Raw genomic sequence first — 7,306 nt, 5'->3', positions numbered from 1 at the left:
GCGGTCGGGTACCCCTAGTCCAGGGGCAAACCACATCCCGTCTCTGAAAGCCTGCTAGCAAAGAGGGGGCATGCGCTGGTTTTTTGTGGGTCTGACTTAAGTGGTGTGATTTTGGCGAAGCAGCTGAGGAGCTGGAGGGTGGGCATGGCATTGGAGATGGGAAAATCACGCCCGGGAGGTGCTTTGCATTGTCTGCAGCCAGAAACCCTCCCAGGTGCGTTTTTCTCCTTCCCTTCGTTGCTTGCGCTGGGGTTTGCAGTATGCACAGCCCACTCCAGGAGGTTCCCACTCAACTTTCCCAAAGTTTGGGTGGTTAAAGCAGATCTGGAAAAGCGTTGAGGCAATTTGAGCTAGCAGCTTTTGAGAATCAGCTTTTTTTCTTCCTGGCTCAGAAGTATCAGCGGCTGGCAGCTTTGCTTTTCAGCTTGTTCTTTGTGATGCACAATCCCTTGGTGGAGTTTTGCTGGTGTTGACTGGGGCTTGTAGAAACGAGCGGGCGAGATGTTGTGCGAAGAATTAATTGTACGCAGCGCGAGACCTTTCCCCTTGGAAGTCTGTTTGAGCAGGGCATTCGCTAAGAAGCAACGCTACTGAAAGTTGCTGTGAGCAAACAGAAAGGCAGCTGAGGAGCAGCGCTCTGGATCCAGCAAATTAGCATTTAACCTTTTCTACTGATGGTGATAAAAAGACCGAAGGGCTGGGTGTTTTCAAGGCTCTGGGGTACCCAGGGTTTTGAAAACCAGCAAGTTTTCCATGCAGACTGAAAACAGACCCCGCTCCAGGCTTGGTTTTTCTCCAAAAAAAAAAGGAGCCAGCTGTTTGGTGTAACCAGTTCTACCACCCTGGGGAGAAGTTGCTCTGGTCTTCGCTGGGCATCGGGAGCTGCTTTCTTGCCCCGTAGGTCTGCTCCGTGTCAGTCTGTCCATGGGAAACCACCCAGGCCAGGGTCTTGTGCTTTTCTTCTGGATTTCTATTTGGGTTTTTTGTGTGGCCTGTGTTTTGGGATTTGGGGTTTTTTCCCCCCATTTTCTGGTTCTGTTAACTTCTTAGGAAGTGGATGTGTTGCTCAGGACGCATCCCTGACCCCTTCACCCCACCATTTACCCCACCAGCCCCAGTCCCTTTGCCCACCTGGTTTATGTGACTTACTCCCAACCTTGAGATAAGGTGCTTTTTTCGAGATGAACATGCCCATTCTCTGGGAGGTGGGGGTATGTCTCTTTGGGATAATGCCCTCTCCGTGCGGGATCTGTGCAGCTGCGTGGGTCAAGCACGTGGCCGGGGAAACCTCGTGGGGCAGGAGCGGACGTGAGTTAGGCTGCAGTACCCTGACTCAGCCACGCCAAAGCTTTATCGTTGCACCAGCAGCCCCTTGGAGCTGGCCGAAAGGCGGTTGCTAATTTTAGAAGGGGTTTATATCAAACCCCCCTTCACTCCCCCCACAAAAAAACCTCTCGGTGCCTGTGAAGTACTGTGAGTTGCTCCCAAGTTCGCTCTGGCTTCAGATACTGGTTTTTCTCAGCAATGCTCTGGACCATCTTCTACCTCCCCATGGGTTGGCCGTGCAGGGGGTGAGGGAGCTGGGACGTGTCACAGTGGCTGCCCCACTGACAGATCTGACCCTGGGGGCATCCCTGTCATCTAACTAAGGTGAAAATTAAGCTAGAAATTAATTTTAAAATGAGGGTGGAAGCGAGAAACCTGTTACAACCCCATAAGTCTTTGTGAGTGAGTGTTTCTGAAGAGGTTGCTCTGATAAAATAGATCTTGGAGTGTCAAAATAGGGAACACTTTGTCCTAGATACTATAATAGAGTGGGAGCACATTTTTAATGAGGCAGTATTATTCCTTGCCTTCGGGTGGTGAACGTGGGATGCCCCACTGAACACATCCCAGTCGCTGTGGTTTTCCACAGGCTGGCTTTTGGGGGTGCGTCAGTGGCTGCGAGGGATGCTCGGTTGGCTCCCAAGGAGCTGAGGCTGCGAGGCGGTGGGAGCTGAGCTCCTGCTGTGTCCCAGCCTGAAAACGGGGATTTGGGAGGAAGGATGGGCTTCCCCCTGCAGAGAGGGATGGACAGGTGAGCCCAGGAGGGGCAGACAGCTCATGAGCTGTTTATGTGGCACCCGTTGCAGAGGGGCTGTGGTGTTGGTTGGTCCATGTCATTGCTGACATCATGTGTGATCGTGCTGCTGCAAAACTGGGGGCTTTGAGCAAACCTGGTGACCCCCTGCTCTCAGTTTTGTTTAGCTTTTTTATTTTTTTGAAAACCCCAACCATTTTTGGTCACTGGGAGCCTTTCCATTGGCTTCACTGAGCTCTGAAGCCAGCCCAGTGTGGTAGTGAGGGGGTAGGTGACAGCATCCCTGTGGTTTGGAGTTGCTCCATCCCTTTTGTGGAGTGGGACAAGTGTGTCACCAGACCTGAGGGTCACCAGCTTTTTGGTTTTCCTTGACATAACATCCTGCCTGACCCACTCACTGCAAGAGGAGGTTTGGGGACTTGTCCCTGTCAGCACCTCCAAAAAAGCTGCGTTTGATAGTCAGCAAAGGGGTAGGGTGAGGAAACCTTGTTTTAAATGTCGTGCTGGAGCACAGGCAGGCCCATGCTGGCACTGATATCCCGCATGGCCTTTTGCCTTTCCTCAAATTCATCCATCCTGCTCCTGTCCCCTGGAATGAGAGCAATGCTGTTTTCTCTACAGGCTCTCATAATGATTAATTAGTGTTTCCAAGAATGCTTAGAGGTTGCAACCAACTATACAAGAGCTAATGTATGAAGTGGACTTCATTTTGTTTAAAAACATAAAAAGCATGGACAGGAGATGGACTTTGCACTGAGACTGCTCCTCAGAGAGGTCGGAAGCGGTCTCCGGTGCAGAGGCAATCCGATCCCGCTGCCTGCCCTCAAATAACACTTATGTTATTGCTGCGTGCAAGAGCTGGCAGTGGCTGTTAGAGGAGTATGTGCTCCTTTGGCATAGCCAGCCTGGTTTAACGACAAGTTTCTTAGTTGCAGATAGTGCTTCCTCTTCCCTTCTGCCCTGGTAATGCTGGCAGCTGCCTGGAGCCCAAACCCCAGACTGCAGATGAAAACCCTCTCTCAAAAAGGTGCCGTCCGCTGCCCTCTTTGGATAAGATGTGTTTTCCTGTAAGCCATCCTCACCCATGCTGTGTGTAGGATGCTTTTGGCAGTTAACAGCATTGGAGCGTAAGTGGAAATACACTGAAATAATGTCTTATTTAGGGGTTGGTAGTCACCAGGAGGAAGCGGGTTGCCTTTCGTGGAAGTAATTCTTGGCGCCAAACAACTTTGAACAGAGAAACTTTGTTTCTCTGCTATAAAGCAACTTCTGCATTTACCTGTCAGCATTTTCTCTGTTCTCCTGCAAGGAGCTGCTGCAGGGCCTCACCCTACGAGAGGGGGGAAAATGGAATTAATTAAGGCTGCGCAGCACTTGGAGAAACCTGGGACCTCGCTCCCAGACCCTGTGCCCGGCTGCCACGGGTGGGAAAACTGCAGCTCCTTGGTGCTGATGAAGCCTGATACCACCAGTTGCCGAATAGGATAGGTTATATATAGTGTATCACATTTTTTTTACACGCTCTTGAGTTTCAGTGGTTAAAGCAGTCAAGCACTGTTGGTATATTAAATTCTGGGAGTGTCTCTCCTGCTGGGGAGAGGATTTGTAAAACAAAGCATGTTTTCCTCCTCTCTGCTGCCAAACAGATCGTTTTCCCAAGCGAAATGGTGAAGCGCTTCCCAGCACATTACGTTTCACTCGAAGAATTTGCCATTGGTTATGTCTCAACGTGGAGTTTTTGCTGGGCTGTTGCTCCAGCAGAGCTGGGCTAGTGGAAGAGGGGAGGAGGAGGCATCTTCCGGCTCTAGGCATCCTCTGCACAGGGTAAGAGGTGTACAACAGTTCCAGGAATTAAAACAACAAAAAGAAAACAAAAAAAAGGAAAAAGAGGAAAGTATTATAGTAAAACCTCCGGGTGCTGAAGATGGCCAAAAGCCAAATGGCAAGGTCCAAGCTGTGGTAAAGCTTCACGACTTGTAAGGTGGCTTCTCTGCGCACAGCAGCCTCGCCTGGGTGGTGCTGGGGTGTAAGAGGCCAGGGAAGGCAAGTCAGGGTCCCAAATGGGCAAAGACACCAGGACAACTTGTCATCAGCAAGAAGGGGCCGGGGGCAAACATGCTCTGCTGCCCACTGAGCTGTGCAGGCCCTGTGCCCGTGGTGCAGGCAGCCGTCTCTTCGCGGTGGCCAGCCTGCAATCCCCAGGGTCTGTCCCCCAAATACATCCCTGCTGTGGGTGTGGGCGTCCCCCTGCCCCATCCAGGGCTGACCCCTGGGTTTTGCAGCCAGCAGCTGGGGAGAGGAAGGCACGACATGTCCCTACCTGTGTCCTGCTGGGCTGTGGAGTAATGCCTGCTACTCCTGAGCAGCTGCCTGGTGCTATGGGGACTGTGTGGTACAGAGATGCTTCGTTAATTAAATGATGAATATCATCATCATAAGAGGGGGCTTGGCCAGGATGAATAGTAAAAAAAAGGCTAATGTAGAGACAGTCCACTTCGGGCTTCTCTGACCTTGTCCCTGTTACACCAGAGCAAAGGGCTGCATGATAAAATTAAATTCTTAGGGGTGGTCCTGCTTAATTAATGTTGGGAAGTGCATTAAATGGTAGCTGACTTACTCCAGTTGGCCCTGTGATTGATATCACACGGAGCCCTTCCTCTCTGTCCCTGGTTTCTTCCCTCAGTGCTGAGGATTTTGCACTTTCTGGGAAGGCAGGAGCTGTTGGGGAGAGTTTGGGAGGCGAGTGGTGGCCGATGGCTGGGGTAGCCCATGGGGGAGCAGTGAGGCATTGGAAGGCTGGCAGCCTTCCTGGGGAGGGTAAGCACCGCTTCTGGGGCTCGCAAACTGGGAATCGTGGATATATCCAAACCTTCCTTGGTAGTCAGCTCCAGCATCTCGTGGGTGCTCAGAGGTGCTGAGATGGGGAGGGCAAGGTTTAGCTGAGTGCAGACCGGCCTGGCAGCGTGACACCCCGGCACTCGCCTGGGAAGGCATAACCTGGCCCCTTGGTATAACCTTCTGTGCTCAGGAAAAGCTCCTGAAGCATTTTGTGGCCCGGTATCTGCCTGGTCTGTGTTACATTTTGTGTGTTGTGCAGTGTGCCCCTTCCCTGCACACGCTCAGGGGTATCTGTTTCCCCAAACCACACTTAGGAGACAGAGATGCTGTTGCATAGTAGGTCCCCACAGAGGTGGGTATGTTGCCAGGTGAGTTTGCAGTGGTGACCGTGGTGTCTCTGGCAGCTCGTTGGGATGTTTTTTGATGCTGTCTTGTCTGGGATTCAAACTTTCTCTCAAAGGATGCTGGACCTCGGCTTTGCACCATCCTTGAAGCATGTGCTGCAGCCCCATTGATGCCAAAACTGCTTCAACCTTCCTCTTCAGCCACGCAGTTTGACGTGTAGAGCAGACCTTGGGGAGCTCTGGCTGATATGACCCAGTGTACCCACAGCCTGCGGGTGCCTCGGAGCCAGGCTGTGCGGCTCTGCTTGCTCTCAGCCCCATGCACACCCGCCATAGGGCAGCATCCCCATGGGGACTGTCCTGTGCCCCCCAGGACGCTGGAGAACCTTCAGCATTGTTCCTTCCACACGAGTGAACGCCTGGTCCCTCTTCCTGAGCGCTAAGACCAGCTGATGCATCGGAGGTTACCGGGGCTGGAGTTCCTTGGCTCCCTGCAAGCTGCGGGCAGGAGGGCAGGGATGGAGAGGTTGGCAGCATCAGGCTTGGTTTTTTGTGAGTGGGGTGTGGGGGACCGAGTGGGGTGCTTGCTCCGCCTGTGGCACCGGGCACTGCACGGTGGAAGTTGGGTAACCCAGTGGGGCGGTGAAACCACCAGCACTTCACATAATGTTTATTAACCCTGAGGCTGCTGTGTCTGGCAGCAGTGGGAGGTTTTCTGCCCTGAACGGGCAGCTCTGGTGTCCTTGTCATGCTCCCTGAGCCTGCATTGCTGTCAGCTGCTCTCCCACAGCATCCTTTCTCTGCTTGCTTCCTGTCCTGGCTGCTCCTGCTCTTTTTCCTTCCCCTGTGGGATTTGCAGGTGGGGAGTCTGCTTGGCATCCAAGCAGTCTGGTTTTAATTAACGCCCTGGAGCAGCAGCAGGAGTGGCTGCTGCTGCTTCTCCTAAGGAAGATGTGTCTTTGGGGAATGCTGAGATGCAGGGAGGGGGGAGGTCAGGCAGCACTGTGGAGGGCAGAGGTGCAATCCCCCGGTCCCTGTGCTCCCCAAGCCTGCAGCAGTGATGCTCACCCTGATGCTGGCATGGAGCAGAGCGGGTTTTCTTTGCTAACAGGGATGTGCCACCTGAGTTTGGGGAATCACACACATAAGAAATCAGTGTTACTAGTGGATGCGCTCGTGCAGTACATGCAACACATCCAGACAGCCGCGACTTGCTGCAGGGACAGCACTGAGAGAGCCTGAGCAGGACTGAGGGAACTGGGCTTGTTTAGCCTTGAGAAGAGGAGGCTGAGAGGAGACCTGATCACTGCCTACAGCTCCCTGAAAGGAGGTTGTGGAGAAGTGAGTGTTGGTCTCTTCTCCGTAATGACGGATGATCGGACAAGGGAGAAAGGTCTCAAGCTGCGCCAGGGGAGGTTTAGATTGGATGTAAGGAAGAAGTTCTTCACTGAAAGGGTTATCACACCCTGGAACAGGCTGCCCAGGGAGGTGGTGGAGTCACCATCCCTGGATGTGTTTAAGAGACGGGTGGATGAGGTGCTGAAAGATATGGTTTAGTGGCGGACAGATACGGTTGGCCTGGATGATCTCTAACGTCTTTTCCAACCTAGTGATTCTATGATTCTATGAGGTCCATGGTCATATATATCTGCTTGCATCTGAGAAACATGTCCTGGACTATCTCCCTCCATGGCCAGTTTTCCAGGGGTCCCCGGATCAGACTTTGCCCCATCCCAGCTGCTGGAAGCGTTGCTGCCTCGGAGGTCTGTGTGCCAGGGAGGAGGTGGCTCCCACACATGCTGTAGCTCAGGATTTGGGGGGCGATGTGTCACAGGACTGCCTCATCTGTGCTGGGTCAGACCTTGGGTGTTTCCTTCTTCTGGACCTGCAGAGCCCGGCTGTGTTAGGCTGGGCTGTCTGCTGCTGGCCAGGGGCACTGAGCAGCTGGCTACTCCCAAATCCTGCCAGTGCGCTCTTTGGAGCCAGAAATCTCCAAGCTGGAGAGGTTAATGGTTGCAGTTGGCGAGACAGCCCCTATTCAGCA

The 7,306-nt window shown here is 53.0% G+C and overlaps 1 protein-coding gene across 1 annotated transcript in view; it reads left to right on the top strand.

Moving 5' to 3' along the window:
- LOC104508709 (leucine-rich repeat-containing protein 75A-like) overlaps positions 1 to 7,306 on the top strand; it is a gene marked incomplete at its 3' end in the record, with an annotated part of 49,871 nt that overhangs the window by 321 nt on the left and 42,244 nt on the right. The window lies entirely within an intron of this gene.

The sequence above is a fragment of the Eurypyga helias genome, unplaced genomic scaffold (assembly GCF_000690775.1).
Source record: "Eurypyga helias isolate BGI_N326 unplaced genomic scaffold, ASM69077v1 scaffold36804, whole genome shotgun sequence".
NCBI lineage: Eukaryota > Metazoa > Chordata > Aves > Eurypygiformes > Eurypygidae > Eurypyga > Eurypyga helias.
Note: the sequence above shows the minus strand (reverse complement) of the source record. Positions and strands in the feature narration are given on the sequence as shown.